The sequence below is a fragment of the Ambystoma mexicanum genome, chromosome 3p (assembly GCF_040938575.1).
Source record: "Ambystoma mexicanum isolate Mex_15411 chromosome 3p, UKY_AmexF1_1, whole genome shotgun sequence".
In the NCBI taxonomy this organism is placed as follows: domain Eukaryota; kingdom Metazoa; phylum Chordata; class Amphibia; order Caudata; family Ambystomatidae; genus Ambystoma; species Ambystoma mexicanum.
In genome coordinates this window covers 1,128,133,617-1,128,149,546 of record NC_090925.1, presented here as the reverse complement: position 1 = coordinate 1,128,149,546, position 15,930 = coordinate 1,128,133,617, and the positions used below count along the sequence as shown (strand labels likewise).

At 43.7% G+C, this 15,930-nt stretch overlaps 1 long non-coding RNA gene and 1 other non-coding gene across 2 annotated transcripts in view; both read right to left on the bottom strand.

Annotated features, from left to right (window-relative positions):
- Window positions 1–941: 941 nt before the first annotated feature.
- On the bottom strand, window positions 942–1,048 carry LOC138581609 (U6 spliceosomal RNA). The gene has a single exon (XR_011304670.1). It is a non-coding gene; the product is annotated as a U6 spliceosomal RNA (small nuclear RNA).
- Window positions 1,049–5,141: 4,093 nt separating this feature from the next.
- Window positions 5,142–15,930, bottom strand: part of LOC138579827 (uncharacterized) — a 66,565-nt gene continuing 55,776 nt past the window's right edge. Inside the window, exons 4-5 of the long non-coding RNA XR_011304139.1 lie at window positions 9,186–9,264; window positions 5,142–5,343 (exon numbers count right to left, since the gene is read on the bottom strand). This is a non-coding gene — a long non-coding RNA (uncharacterized lncRNA). The remainder of the gene's footprint in view (window positions 5,344–9,185; window positions 9,265–15,930) is intronic.

The following is a 15,930-nucleotide window of genomic DNA, read 5'->3' as shown; positions in this document are numbered from 1 at the left end:
GCAGTAACTAGCAACTCTGAGAAAGTAAATCTAGGGCGCTTGGCGACTTGTGGGAACAACTGCAGAGCTCAGTGCCCAGAACTTTGTGGCACAGGGAGGAGGTATGTGGGATTTCAGTAACTTAGAGACATGCAACCTGGTCGGGAGTGCTTCAGGTCTACTTCCTTGCATGTTCCAAGCAACTCAACAAAGCATCAACAGGCTGAGATACCAGTCACAGAGCCCCTTTCCACTTGATGATTAAAAGCCTAAAATCTTTTCCATGCAAACACATAGCCCCCGAATACCATATTTTCTTTGTATTCTCTCTCTCTGTCTCTCTCTCCTTCTCTGTTTCTCTCTCCTGCCCTCCCTGCCTCCCTCCTTCCCTCTCTCTTCCCCAACACAGCCCCCTCTGTCTCCTTTTCACTCTTCCTCTCTCTACCATTAATTTGAGGTTTTCCTGCACTGCAGCACATTGTGACAATGGTATTTCACAATGGGACTGTTTGAAAGTTAAAGAAATCAAAAAATAAATCAACCAACTAAAAGCAGCCAAATCCGGAGTATACTGCTCAGCCCCAATTAAAGATTAAGGCCTAGAAGCAAAGAAAGCTGCAGTTCAGAGCGATGTTTGCAAATAGCACCTTAAAGCAGTTTACGCTGGACTGCACAACAAGGGGGAAAGTGATAATACTGAGTTTGGTAGAATGGGATAAAAAATCAAAAGAAGCGTGCCACTTCTAAAAGTACAAGTCAAGAAATTGAAGGGGACGGGGCTGTTCATTCAGTCAATAGGACGCACAAGTAAAAGGCTCCTGAGGCATTAGTGTTGAATTTGGCGCAAATGTATTGTGTTGTTGTGTAATATGTATGAACATACAATTTCAATCTACATTAAAATAGATGTATTAAAAAATAAATACTTGCAAATTGATAAAGTTTCTGTCCCGTCCTGTGCCAACAATAGCGAATGCTTTACGAATGTGCGTGTCATCCTTTAGAGCAGGGGCCAATTCAATTTTCCCATTATCATTCCAATATTAGTACATGTGTTGCTGAGGTACATAGAAATGGATCTGTTACGAAATTAAACAAGTTAGGCATAATACTCAAAACCTTTTCTGAATCTTTTGCAGCATTGGTCTGGCGATGCGCTCAATCCCGCTCTTTTGCATTATAGATTACTCTGTCTGTTCTTACATAAATAGCAGAGTGGAACATCGTGAAAAAGAGCCCCTCTCGAAGAGGAAGCCCGATTCTTGAAATCAGGGGAACTGGGTTTTCGGAGACGTCTACGGCTCATCCTACATCTCGATCCAGGTCGGGGTCACGCACACCTTTCGGCTCGTTGAGTAACAAGCACATTGTGACAATGGTATTTCACAATGGGACTGTTTGAAAGTGACAGAAATCAAAAAAGAAATCAGCCAACTAAAAGCAGCCAAATCTGGAGTACACTGCTCAGCCCCAATTAAAGATTAAGGCCCAGAAGCAAGTAAAGCTGTAGTTCAGAGCCATGTTTGTAAATAGCGCCTTAAAGCAGTTTACGCTGGAGTGCACAAACAAGAGGGAAAGTGATAATACTGAGTTTGGTACAATGGGATAAAAAAACTAAAGAAGCGTGCCACTTCTAAAAGTACAAGTCAATAAATTGAAGGGGATGGGGCTGTTCATTCAGTCAATAGGACTCACAAGTAAAAGGCTCCTAAGACATTAGTGTTGAATTTGGCGCAAAATGTATTGTGTTGTCGTGTAATATGTATGAACATATAATTTCAATCTTCATTAAAAAAGAAGAATTCAAAAATAAAGACTTGCAAATTAAGAAAGCTTCTGTCACTTCATGTGCCAGCAATGGTGAATGCTTTACGAATGTGCGTGTCATCCTTTAGAGCAGGGGCCAATTCAATTTTCCCATTATCATTCCAATATTAGTACATGTGTTGCTGAGGTACATAGGAATGGATCTGTTAAGAAATGAAACAAAAAGCCCAGCTGAAGTGATCTGTAAAGCCTATCATGTAATGACCAACATAAATCAATATTATGTCATTGTATTTCTCCATTACGTTAGCAACATTTAAAAACATGTATCATATTTCATAAAATTCAGAGAGAATAAGTCTAAAACAAAAAACAGCTTTTGCCTATTCAAACAAGCTATATATTAAGACCTGGTAATTACAATAAATTATATAAACAAAGCTTCCATGCATGTCCACACAGAAAATGAACCAAATCTTCCTTGGCTCCCATGTTGCAGGCATACTTTGTGCTTCCTCGTGCACAACTTCTTCATTCATTGAGGGGTGGGTAAACGTAAACGTCATATTAGCATCAGCCTGCTGCATTCTGGGGATCCTATTTCACAGACGTCGTCCTACCTTCTAATATGTGTGCGGAAGTCTTCATGTAAAAATGAAGACAGCAGTTTATGTGTATTTCGGACATCTGCCTCTCTCCCTATCGGACAAGCTCTTCCTTTAACAGCTATAATGACTTAATGTGCTAAATTTAGTCACATCCCACCCCACTATACAAATGGGCAGTGCCCTACATCCCACCCATCCCGACCCCCCTTACCACAAGTATTTCTCTTTACCAGGGGAGGACGAAATCGTGCTAACACTGAAATTCAATTTATGATTAGCAGAAAATCCTAGATGTGTTTTAAAAAAATAAGTACAAAATCTTAACTTGGCCGACAACTTCAAACTGAACACCTCCAATTTAGCTAATAAGGAGATACCAGGTGTACCTTGAGCGAGGAACAGGTTTTTATTTTGCGCCTGTACTTGGCACAGAAATGTATTTTGCAACCCCTCCCGGAAATTACCATTTGAGCAACCCCAGATTTCGCTGCCATATAAAATCATGGAACAGACCTTTTCTATATATTACTTAGCACTATTACTATAGCACTTGTCCAATATGAATGCCCCAAACTTAAAATAAATGAAATCTTAAAAAGCCCTTGAAACCTTAAAGATGGCCATCCAGCTGTCTTTTTTAAAAATGATTGACCCAAACTACCTCCTCATCTCTATATTCATTTAAAAAACAGCTACAAGGTTTCCTGAACAACATAATTTTTGTTTTTATCATATTTAATTTCAAACTATAGTTCCCAAACTAGTAATTTGTGTATAGCAGGCCGTGTTGGAGACCTGCCAGGGTTAAGTCCAAAATAGCTGTGTCATCGGCATAAAGAGGCATGCCATAAAATGTACGCTTCCGAGAGGGCGGATATACTTTCCTAAGCGAAGTGCTAGAGTCAAAGTCTAAATGGAATGAATTAGGGCCAACTGACATCCCTTTAATTTCTGTGAAAAAACAATGTATAATTCCCCGATCTTGTATATCGGACAGACGCTAAGATGTCTGTGTATCACAGTTGGATAACATTTAATAAACCATTAAAAAGCCACCCCAATTAAAATATGAATTACGCCACAAGGTGTTTCTATCAAATAAAACGCTTCCTCCAAATCTAAAAAAAGCCACAAATAATCTCCCTTCCTTACCTTACCGTATTTCTACATGGTGTTGCCCAGAGTGAAGCAGAGGCCCACTGTTCTAAGCCTTCCCCTTTAAACCTCTTGGCAGAGTTACAAGATATTGTTGCTTTGAGCCCACTCCTTTAGTATGAGCAACAAACCTTTGGAGAATATCTTACTGGCAACGCCCAGTAGGAAATTGGCCTATTACAGTGAGGGGGAGAGGTGAATGAGGACTACTTGTCCAAGGAGATGGCACAATGCCTGCCTCGACAATCGCATTACTTTCAAAAATGTGGCCCCCTCTCTAGGCGCTAATTGTTTTAAAATACTTTTTTCTGTCTTTTAGCAATTTTTACATGCCCTTTTGAAATTATAAACCTGGCCAGCCGTGTATACACCACTCATTCAATCATGGTTCACATTTCTTTTCGAGATTCTACATTCTGCATCGAACCATGGGGCATCCCTTTCTATAACCTGGACCCCCCTGAACTGGGGGACAGTTTTTGCCAATAGCTCTGTTCCGGATAGTTTGAACCAAAGACGCATTCCAACAGACACGTTCCTTTCTGGCCAATAAACATTTTTATCAGAATATCTTTAAATTGCTTGTGAAATAGTCATTCTTTCCAATGCCCCCTTGTCAAGCCTAGGCATCGCAAACCAGCTGTTTGGCTGTCGAACATCATTTTCATGGTGCTTACCCCTGGCTATTGAAAATGTATTCAAGAGAATAGTGATCACTCTGTGTGTTAAATCAGGAACACAACAGTTCATAACATTCCTGAATAGAAAACAGTCCACAATACAGTAAGCAATGACTGAGGAACAGTATTACTGGTCTTGTATGCTTAGAAAAACACCATTTGCCACTAAAGATCCCGGGAAATCCCCAGGCAGAACCCTAAAGTACACCTGAAAATCAGTTCTCCATTTGTGACCAATTTTTACTGACAAAACATTTGCACTACTTTTCTTAAAAATATTTAGCTCGAGATCCTGAACCCCCTTGGTAATGTTTATTTAATCCTTGAATGGTTCTATCTGCCTAAAAATGTCCTACTGACCCCTCGATTTCTTCATTTCCTGTTAACAACCACTTAATGTTAAAGTCAAAGGCATAGCAAATTTCCTTTACTAAAATTCCATGTGCTCTAACTGTTAAGTACTACAAATTAAAATGTTCCATTAACATTCTTAAGTTTACTACATTTCTAATTTGTGTAGCAATATTTGTCTATCAACTGAGTGCCGATATGTCCCACCAAAGAATGGATATTGCTTACCATTTCATTTGATATGCACATTTTGCTCATGGCGCACAAAAGGTTGGGGACCCGTCATGAGCCATACCCAATAGCACAAAAACATGTAGCATTTACAAGTTGGCACCAACCTACAAATTCACCAGATCAACTATATTGTTATACACACAAGTGCACTTGCATCTTCAGTTTCATACAGCAGCATGTGAGCTAGACACCTATACATGTATGGTATCACCACAGTAATCACGAAATGTACAATGTTCTTCTTCAATAGTGGTCGATAAGTAATGTCGCTTGCGTTAGCGTGTAACTAGTTTACATTATGATAGTAATATACTGCAGGTATAAATTGCTGAGTTTATAAGATGTATTGAATTAAACAGACTCAGAATGTGTTCAACTTTTATTTTTATTTACCAAATGCAACGGGGATAGCTGTATACTTTAAGAATGAACACAGTTTGCAAAAATACAAATACAAAGCAATCATTCTGTGTTTCAAAAGGTGGAGCCTTCTTTAGGACTTGGTGGCAAGCTTCCTTCTCATCACTCTGCAGTCCATAGTAGGCCAACTGTTGGGCTTGCACACAGACCTCAAATTTTTTACAAAGAAAGATAGAATATATGAATATAAATGGACATTTGAAAAGGCACTCAGATATCACCGACAGAGCCACGCCCATACACACACTCCTCCCCCACACACAGCATCCAGCTCCTCCAGGCCACACTCGGCACCCATGGCCCAATTCAGCAACCAGCCCCGCCACACAGGTGCCTCAACTGCCCCCCCCCACACCCTTCTCCTCAATGACCTCCCACTCATTCGCCCCAAGTTCCCACGTAACTCTTCTCCCCCCCAACTGCTCCTCCACACACACACACAATTTCCCAGCGCATGCACACTCAGCCACACCCGACATACACAGCCCTCCCCCACCTACCCGTTAGTCCTCCCCCTCCCCTACAACTGCCCCCCGTTTGCTCCCCAGACAATATCTCCCACACAAGTCAGCCCCCCAACACCCAGACCCCAAACACAGTACCCAAGCCCCGATAGACACACCCCAGTACACAAACTCAGCCAGCACTCACAGCAGACAACACTCAGTTGACCCCGCCCTTCTCTCCAGCTGCCCCAGCCCCTCTCCTGCCCCTCCTCCAATTGCCCCCTTTTCCCACACCCCTCTTCATCCCCAACTATCCTATCGCTTCTCTCTCTCACACATGAACACACACAGATGTGCACATGCAGGAACAGACACGGCCACTCATAGCACCATCTTATGGCTTAGCCGGACGCCCACATTTAGTATTCACAAAGAATTGCTGAGATATATATATATATATATATATATATATATATATATATATATATATATATATATATATATATATATATATATATATATATATCCAGCCCAAGGCATGGGGAGTCTGTGTGGTGGGCCAGGGCATTTGGCAAGCACCAAGCACCTTGGGCATTTCGGAGGTAGGCAAGCTTGCTCAAGCATTTGGCTACCAGGATTTCACCCATGTTATCATGTTTCCAGTGCAGACACTTACCCACAAGACGCATACAATGATTATCAAAACACATGCTCGTATTGGGATTTTGTTTTCTAGGGAATATTTCACTACATATTGCTGGGTTAAAAAGGTGAGGCATTCTCCCCAGCGCATTTGATGAAAAATGTCCTCTCAGGTCATTTTTCTGTTGATTACTTTTTTTGAAAGGCCAATGCCCTTTTGTCTGGTGCACTTTAAAGCTCAAGTGAACAACATTGTATCTTTATTTTTTTAATGTATTTATTGAGCACATGTAAGGCTCCTATACAACTAAAGGTGTTTCCAAATGCACAAAGCAAGGGGGTGGGAGGGACAGGAGAAAACATAAAACGGTGCTACTAGGCCTTGTGACATTCTTATTGTGCAAGTGCAGCAAGAGGAAGTGCAAGGGGGGGGAGGAGGCAGCTCAGGGAGGATGGGGTAAGGGAGAGGGGGAAATGCAGGAGGGAGGGTACCCATGGGCTGGGCAAGTGTTATAGGGAGCCCAAGAGGGCAAGTGCCTGGGGAACCAGGGGCGAGGGTCAAGTAGTGCATGGACAGGGTGGCCCGACTCAGTAGGCTAGTCAGGGAAGGGTGCCCATATGGTGGTGTAGCCTTAGTAAGGTGGTCTTGCCATAGACCATGATTCAAGGGTTTAGAGTGAAGACTGTGTAAAGACACAGTGTACCCGGACCCAAGGCCTTTAGGTAATGACAGTGCAGCCAGGACCACAGCCTTTAGGCAATGTCACAGTGCCTTGATGCCCACAAACTTAAGCAATGACAGTGCAGGCAGGGCCATAGCTTTTAGGTAATAAAACACTGCAGAAAGCAGACAGGCCCACGACATTTACGTAATGACAATGCAGCCAGGCCCAGGCCCAATATATGAATGATCCGTTAAAAAAAGTAATCAACACTGGAAAAATAGCCTGAAAGAGGAGAATTTCCAATAACTATGTCCACCTTTTAAGCCCAACAATGTATAATGAACTATTCCAAGGAAAACAAAATCCAAAAAGGAGACGTATGCTTTGATGCCACTAATGTGGTCTTGTGGGTGAGCGTCTGCACTGGAAACATGACAACCTGGGAGAAATCCTAGTAGCTGAACACTTGAGCAAGCAAACCTTTTTAAATGCGTGCCTCAAAGACAATCAACAGGAGCTGCGTTCTCCCTCAATTGCCCCACCCCTCCCCTCGTCAACAGCCTCAGTAAGAATGCTCAGTTGGTTGAGCACTCGATGCTGCGATCTTTGTGTGATCGGCAGGTCCGATTCCCAGCAAGGCAAACTCAGCCTTTCGAGTACCAACTTCGACTGCCACCCAATGCCTTCACCCAAACTCCCTTCGCCCACTTCTACCTCAAACACCTCCCTCAACTGCCCCATTTCACCCGCAAACTGCTCTCTTTCTTCCCCAACCGCCCCATATTTCTCCTCCAAGTGCCCCCTTCTCACAACTGCCCCTCACTCCGTCTCCAACTGCCCCCACCTCCCTTCTCCCACCATCAGCCCCCAACCCTCTTCTCACCCAGCCCTTCTTTCCCAAACTACCACTTTTCCCTCAACTACCAAACCACCTTCCAAATGCCCCTACCACCCTTCTCCCCCAACAACCTTTACCCCCTCTCCCTCAATTGCCCCATGACCAATTGCTCCTTCTCCCTCAATTGCCATCCCATGCTTCCTCTCCAACTGCCCCCTTCTCCCTCAACTGCCCCAACCCTCTGCCCATCTTTACCATCTCCCTTAACCGCCCTCTACCTCCCCATCAATTGCCCCTCCTCCCTCAACTTCCCCCAGGCCACCTTCACCACATCTGCCCCTCCCCCATTTTCCCTCAAACACCCATGAAGTCCCCTCCACCTCCTCCTCTCTCAACTGCCCCTCCATATCCAAATGCCCCATTTCCCCAAAAGCGGTCTTCCTTCCCTAGCTGCCCTGCCCCTTCTCCAAGTACCCCATTCTCACCCAGGTGAACATCCCTTCTCCAAACTGCCCCTTCGCTCTCCCACGCAACTGCCCCCTAATCCCCTTCTCTTCCCTACCCCTTATATTGACCCATCCCCTTCTCCCTCGCTTTCCTTCACAGTCCCATTCTCCCTCAACTGCCAAAACCCTCCTTCTCCCCAATTCCCCAATTGCCCAGTTCTGCCTCAACTGCCCCAAACCCCACCTATCACCATCACCAACTGCCCCGCCCCTTCTCCAAGTGCCCCCTTCTCACTTAAGTGCCCATGACTATTCTGCTCCAATACGAGCCCCTTCACCACAAACTGCAACTCTCCATACCCATGTGCACCAATTCTCCCCTTCTTAACCCCATCCACCCTCCATAACTGCTCCCCCTTCTCACCCAACTGCCACTCCTTCTCTACCAACTACCCGCTACTTCGATGAAGGGCCAGAATATGTAAAGGGGCCGCTCTGTATTACACCGTAGAGGAGTCCTTTCATGAACGACGAGCGGGATGCTATTTAGCAACAAAATATCCAGTTTTGCTGATCCAATTATAATGAGGGTTCTGAATGCAGTAAAACATGCCTGCCGAGAGTGCGTTTAAATCGGCTTTCAGTTTTTACCCTTTATTGTGCATATGAACTGAATAGCATGGGGGAAAAAGCACAAGATCCCCAATGCTGCACACAGCAAGACTGCCTACCCCTCAATCCCCAGACTAAACAAGCCCTTTGTCTGCCAAAAACGGTATGCCTTGATTCACGTTTCCGAATTATCGCTGTAGCGCCAAAACTCCACAAGGACGCGACGCCATTCCTTTGTTAATTTTAGCAAGCAAGTCCCCTATCCTAACTAAATAAGCGTACGAGCTACACAAATCACTCCTCATACCCAGTTTCACCAAACTCTAAAGGAAAGAAAATTACCTGTGGTGGATCCAAGTTGCTCCAAAGGTGCGTGCTCCCAAGGAAGGAAAAAAGAAGCTGAATGCCACTTCAAAACAAGCTGAAAAAAACAAGCACATCTCTAAAACACTGTGGATAGGTCTCAAAAGTAAGAACAACAATAAAGCAAATATACATAGAGAGAACACAAATAATATGTTAGAACCAAAAGCATTCATTAAAATTGCATTTTATTTTTTTAACATTAGTGTCAATTTTAACTTCTTGTATGTGTGTGACTTATAAAAGCACATAATTGGCCAAGGCGTTATGTTTAATAACCAGGGGAGGTGAGCAATTAATGGAGAAACTATGGACCCAATGAACAGAAGTAAAATGGGCAAATAGACAGATGGTGGAGGTTGCAGGAGACAGTATAGAAAGTAGAGATATACTGGGGCAGAGGAGGAATGTGCCATTATGGAAAGGTGCAAGCATAATAGAGTTCGCAACATGCAGGAGGAATTCAGTCTGTAATGCTATGCAATAGCCTTTGTGGGGGCTTAGGTATGTAAAGATACCAATTTTACCATGGCCAAGCTTGAGAAAGCCATCCAGTCAAGTTTTTTTTTTTTTGGATTATGGGAACTTTACGTTTTTGATTGAGGAAACTACAAGTTAAAGAATTCCAAGGAAACAGACCTTCATGACCACAGGAAACTTGAGAGATGGGGTATGTCAATCATTCCACAGTTGGTCAGTACTTTTGCGCGAGACAAACCAAGTATAATCAACTTTATTCCAATTTCTTTACTTCATAGACATTTGTAATGTACACGTTCAGTAAAAAAAAAAAAAAGAAAAGTATGGGGGCTGGCCCCATAACAGGAACCAAACGCATGTCTGTTTGTTGGTGGAACAATTAGGTGCCAAGAATGGATTTGTAATTGTGTATGCCACCTTACCTTTCTGTTATCAGCAAGTCTATGTGGGTCACTGGGTTTACTATATATCCTGTGTATTCATATTGCTAATGACACGGAATGAGGTGTACGGTCAACCAATATGAAAACGTCCCTATAGTGACACATGAATTAAAAAATGTAAACCGATTGACAATGTGGTGAGAATGCTTGACAGCTGCATCTGTAGCTCGCGTGTGCTTCTTGCGGCGTGTAATTTAATCACTGTATGTTGAAGGGTAAAGCAGTTATCGAGGATGTTTTGGAGATAAAGCACGTACAACATATGGCAGACTAAACTGCTGCATGCGCCCAACAGGACAGGACCTTTCCTATTACCACTCTTGTCCTACTGGTCAGACCAGTCTGGTCTCATTATGCTTTTACTGAGGCAAGGTTTTATCCTCACGTCTTTGCCCTATGGGTATCCAGACTGCAGTAATTACAACCCCCAGCCTGGGCTTCAGCCACATGCTCTTCTCAGTCCCTCTGCTAATTAAATGTAGCAGCAGGGGTTGCGGCGCTGCAGCAGTCATGTCATTCAAATGAAGATAAGAAGGCCGACAGTGACGGCACAGGGAAGTAGTCAACTCATTCATTTATGTTATGAAGCAGGGATGTGAAACGATTCAGCTTGTTGCGCATTTTGTCTGCTTGAACTCAACAAGCGCTTACTGGGGGTAATAAGCAGACAAAAACCACAAGCAACCTACAAAAATTATAAGTGACTTTGGCCAAAAAGAAGCCCAAAGTCCCTCATAATAAGCAGACCTGGCAACACTGCATTCTTCTCTCCCAGGTAGACACAGCACCAACATAAAAGAAAGACCACAGTGTGGCATTCAGGTAGACATAGATGAAAGACTACGCATTTCCTATTTGTATGCTTACTCTTATCTCCATTTGTGCTCAGCTGCTCTTTCTGCCTTGAACTATTCTCTGCTCATAGGCCCAGACTGGAAAAACAAACAAATGCATGCACACCAAGAGCTTTAGGTTTCACCATGACATGGTCATCAATATCTGTTCTTTGCTGTGCATTCTGGGACTTGTAGTTTTGTCTTTTCCCCTTTATACATATAGTCTCACAACGAAAAAAATGCATAGGAAAACCATAGAGCGCAACAAACCATAATGTATTTTTCGAAGACCTGCAATGCATTTTTTTATTATATTTATATGTGGTTCAGGGTGTCTTTGTAATGTGGTTGTAAATCCTGTGACATAGTTTTGATGTTTCTGTGGTTGTAATTGTAAAGCACAGTTTGGCTCACCTTATGGTAGTACAAGCGAACGCAAAATCATGACTCTGCCAGTTGCTTGGGGATGCAGTATTGAAAAGGTAAAGTTTCCAGTACTGTCAAATATTTAAAGGAGGCTCAGGACATTATAATATTATGAGGTTTAGGAATGTATCCACGTTTGGTTTCATCCTCTTCTGACGTTCAATGGGATAGGACCCGAGCATGATGCACAGCAGCACTGAAAAGCAATGCTGGGGTACATGTACGGACATGCCAAAACACACACGACCTTACTTGTGCATAGATGCTTTTCAGGGCGACGTATGCTTTTGAACCTAAGCGCATCAACCTAATACATTATGTGTTCAGAAACTATGCACATTCGCAAAACCACTAACAACTCTCAAATATTCCTCTTACTCACCCTAGAACACAACTTCATACAACATACCTCTAATGCAACAGAACGCTAGACACTCACAAACCACCAGAAACTACACACACTTAACAAGACTACAAAGCATCCACAAAATACATACACGCCCACACCCACCAACTAACGCCAAAGACTGCAAACCAGCACAGAGTGATAGGTGTCGCCGAACTGAAGCTACCAACAGCACATCAAAGCTTTTCCCACTCCATCCTACCAACAATACCCTCCATCAGCCCCCTTTCCTTTTCAGGTCCATCAGAGGGCCAAGAGACCATGCAAGTGACAGGAGTGTATGGTACAAGACCAATTAATATTAACAACATGAAAGCAACATAATAATTACTCCCTTTACGAAAAGCTCCTTTTTAGTTTCCAGGCAACATCAGGTTAGTGCGATATTCCAGCTCTTGCAATGAATGTCAGGTGCATTATTTTAGTGTGCATTGAAAAACTCCCTGGTTTGTAATGCATACAGCAGATTTTATTTCATGTGTGTTTTTATTTGAGACAAAAGTCAGATGGGATTTTTCGCCCAACAGTCTCCTATTTGCGCCATTGAGGATGGCGAGTACTTGCTTTTGACTGCGATGGCAAAGGATTCTCACCAAGGGGGTGCATGCTATCTTTAGGCGTCTGACTTCCACTTTGGCCCAACAGTCTCAAGCTTTCCCCTTGCCACACTGGGGATTGTTACTTAGCAGACCAGGTTGACCATGCATTAAGTATATATGTTCTGGAGACCCTGTGTAGGTTCCTATACATAGTGTGGTGTTTTCATGTGCTGTAGAGGTTCATTTATATCGAAACATTTATGTAAAGACGATATTTCTTAACCAAGATATATTGTGTGGACAATCTTTTCTTGTGTACTTGTGATGGTTGACTTTTACTTTGGCAAATCGGTTTGACTTGTGGGTCTTTACTTGTGGTTAGCAGCACAATAGAGGACACACTTGGCTTAGTTCATTATTGGTTGCATGGCAGGCTATACCAATATGTGTCGTGAAACACGTGGATTTGTTTTGGCGGGGTGCATGAATCAATTAAAATTATTTCACTACATATGCGTTAGACACTTATTACTGAAAGAAAACTATTTCTGTGGATTGTATGCTTTTTTAAAATAATATAATCTTTATTGATTTTCAATGTTAACAGAATAATCGCTGGGCGAACCTTACCCTGTTTCCAAGACACGGAGAGTATGCGGACTTGGAGTATAGTCATCGTTCAAGAAGGCCACCACCTCCTCACAGTCTGTTGCAAATTTTGCTTGTGCACCCAGTAGTGAATACGATATCCATTCTAGCGCAGTGAAGTGCAAGATTTTCAAGAACCGTTTGTGCACTGTAGGGGGGGGGTCTTTTGCCTTCCATTTCTGCACTATAACCAGCAGTGCCGAAAGAGATAGGAGAGGATCACATATGCTTTCCTGGAGGATTTTGCCTACTGGTTCCATCCCGATGTATGCAAGCAGAGTAACCCCTCCCTCGGCCCTCTGTGGGAGTTCGTACTGAATATCATGTGTAGGTGTTGATCTATTGGATTCCAATAGCCTTCCAATTTGCTGCAGCCCCTCCAGATGTGAAGCCAGTCTCCCATCTCTCCACAGTCCGGCCAGCACATCCCCGACGAGTTGGGTAATATCCGTTTCATCTTTGATGGGGTATAATGCCACTGGGTCATTAACTTGTACCAGAACTCCCTTATCTGTATTGCTTGGGTAAATTTTGGGATGTCGTGCAATAGACCCTCCCAGTCTTCCACCGTGATGGGTTCCCAGAGAATCACTTCCCAAGCCCTCACATATTTGGTGGTAAGAGTAAGATCTGCGCCGAGAGCTATTTGGTAGATATTTGAAATGAGTTTCTAATCCCCAGGGTCCGTTGTGAGAAATGTTTCGAATTTGGTTAAGGGACCTGATGGCCACTGCCCTCAACTTGGGGCCCATTAACCAGTGGCGCAGTTGGTGGTACTACATTTTTTCCACTTCTGCTAGACCCAGTTCCATCTTACAATGGGGGAATGATTTTATATCTTGGCCTTGGAACATGTCCCCAACTTTGGTACATCCAGCTTCTTTCCACTTCCTGAAGGCGGCCAGCGAATGCCGGTGATGAATTGGGGGGTCCCAAAGATCGGGGCAAGGGGAGGGGGAAGGTGGTGAATTGTTTAACTCGTCCCAGTCAGTCCCATTTTTGCTCCCCTAATGCAGTGATGTCCGAATTATGTATATTGGGCGGGCGATCGTCTTTGTGTAGCCAGAGGACACCCCCAACCCCCCACCCCTCCCCAGTGGGGTGCCCACGACTGCCTGGTCCATCTGATTTCCGGAGTTTTTGGAAAGCCATTCTTTGATTACTCCAATTTGCGATGCCTTGTAATATGTTCGGAGGTCGGCAGGCCTAGCACTTCTTTCTTGGTCGGGATCTGTAGGTTTCTCATCACTACCCTGGGGGGCTTCCGTTTCCATATGTAATTGCTAATGAGTTTATATACAGCGCGAGAAGTATGATTCAGGCACGGCTATCAGAAGGGCTTGCAATAGGTATAATAGTTTGGGGAGGACCGTCATTTTTATAGCGTTGATTCTGCCCAACCAGAAGGTTGAAAGTGGGCCAGAGGTGCCAAGTTGCTGCTTGAGTTGTTCGATCTGCGAGGGGTAGTTAGCCCGGTAAAGGCCCAGGACAGTTGGATTCCCAATACTTTGACGCTAGTGTGTACCCATCAGAATTGGGAAGCTTGTTGGGCCTGCGTTAAGTTGTTCCCCCTCAGTGTCAGGTTTAGGAACTCTGATTTGGCTAGCTTCACCTTCAGCCCCGCCACCTTTCCAAATCTCTGAATATCGTCGATCACTGCCGCCAGTGAAGTCTCTGGCGTCCCTTGGGTGAGGAACATGCCATTGGCATAGGTTGTTACTTTAAATTCTGCCCTCCCAAATGGTATGCCCCTTATGTCTTCATTCGAACATATGTTGGCTAGGAATGGTTCTAGATAAATTGCGAAGAGAAGGGGCGACAAGGGGAAACCCTGTTTGGTTCCTCTAGATAGTTTTATCTGGGACGATAGGTTTATAGTGATAATACCGAATACAAAAATCTCGAAAATAAAAATCTCGGAAAAAAAAGGCCGAAAAAAAAAAATATCGAATTTTTTTATGACGTTTTTTTTTTTCGAAATGGGGGGGTTCCCCCCAATCCCCCTTTTTTCTATTTTTTATTTTTTATTCTACTTACCTGACCCCAAAAACACAAATAAATAATTCGATATTTTTTTTTTCGAGATTTTTGTTTCGAGATTTTTGTCATTTGGTATTATTTTTTCGGCCTTTTGTCTGACCACCGGGACGATAATTCCCCATTTACCAGAATTCACGCTGATGGGTTGCTGTAATTTGTTGGACCATGGCCATGAATTTCAGCCCTATACCCATTTTACGCATTGTATTGAATAGAAAGGACCACTCCACCCTGTCAAAAGCTTTCTCAACGTCTAGAGAGAGGAGAACCGCTGGGGTTCCTCTCTTCTGCGTTTTTTCCAGGATGTGGCACACCCTCCTGAGGTTGTCATGCATTTGTCTTTCGGACTGATCGGGATAGATTAGTTGTGGTAGTAAGCCCTCTAGCCTACTGGCCAGAATTCTGGTATACATTTTGGCATCAATGTTTATCAGTGCAATTGGCCTGTATAAGCCGCATTGCATGGGGTATTTATCTGGTTTGGGGAATAGAAGGATTTTTTCTTCCTCCATAGTAGGGGCGATACTTCCAGAGGAAGCAAATGTGTTGTATAGCACCGCTAGTTTAGGGCCAGGATGTGCTGGTAGGCTTTGTAGAACCCTGGGGTAAACCCGCCTGGCCCGGGAGCTCTACCCGTGGGGAGGTGTTCGATGCATGGAGAACTTCTTGGGTGATATCTGCCTCCATTGCATTGCAGTCTGTTGTATATATTTTGGCGAGGGTAATCAATCTGAGAAAGTTCAATTGGGCTTCCTCATCCATGCTATCAGATCTATAGAGGTTCTCGTAAAATTTAGCGAATTGGGCCGCGATACTGGGAGCAGAGTGAGCTTTATCCCCCGGGGGGGCAATTGTCCCTTTGATCGTGTGGGCAGCTGTCTTCTGCTTGAGCCGTCTTGCCAGCAG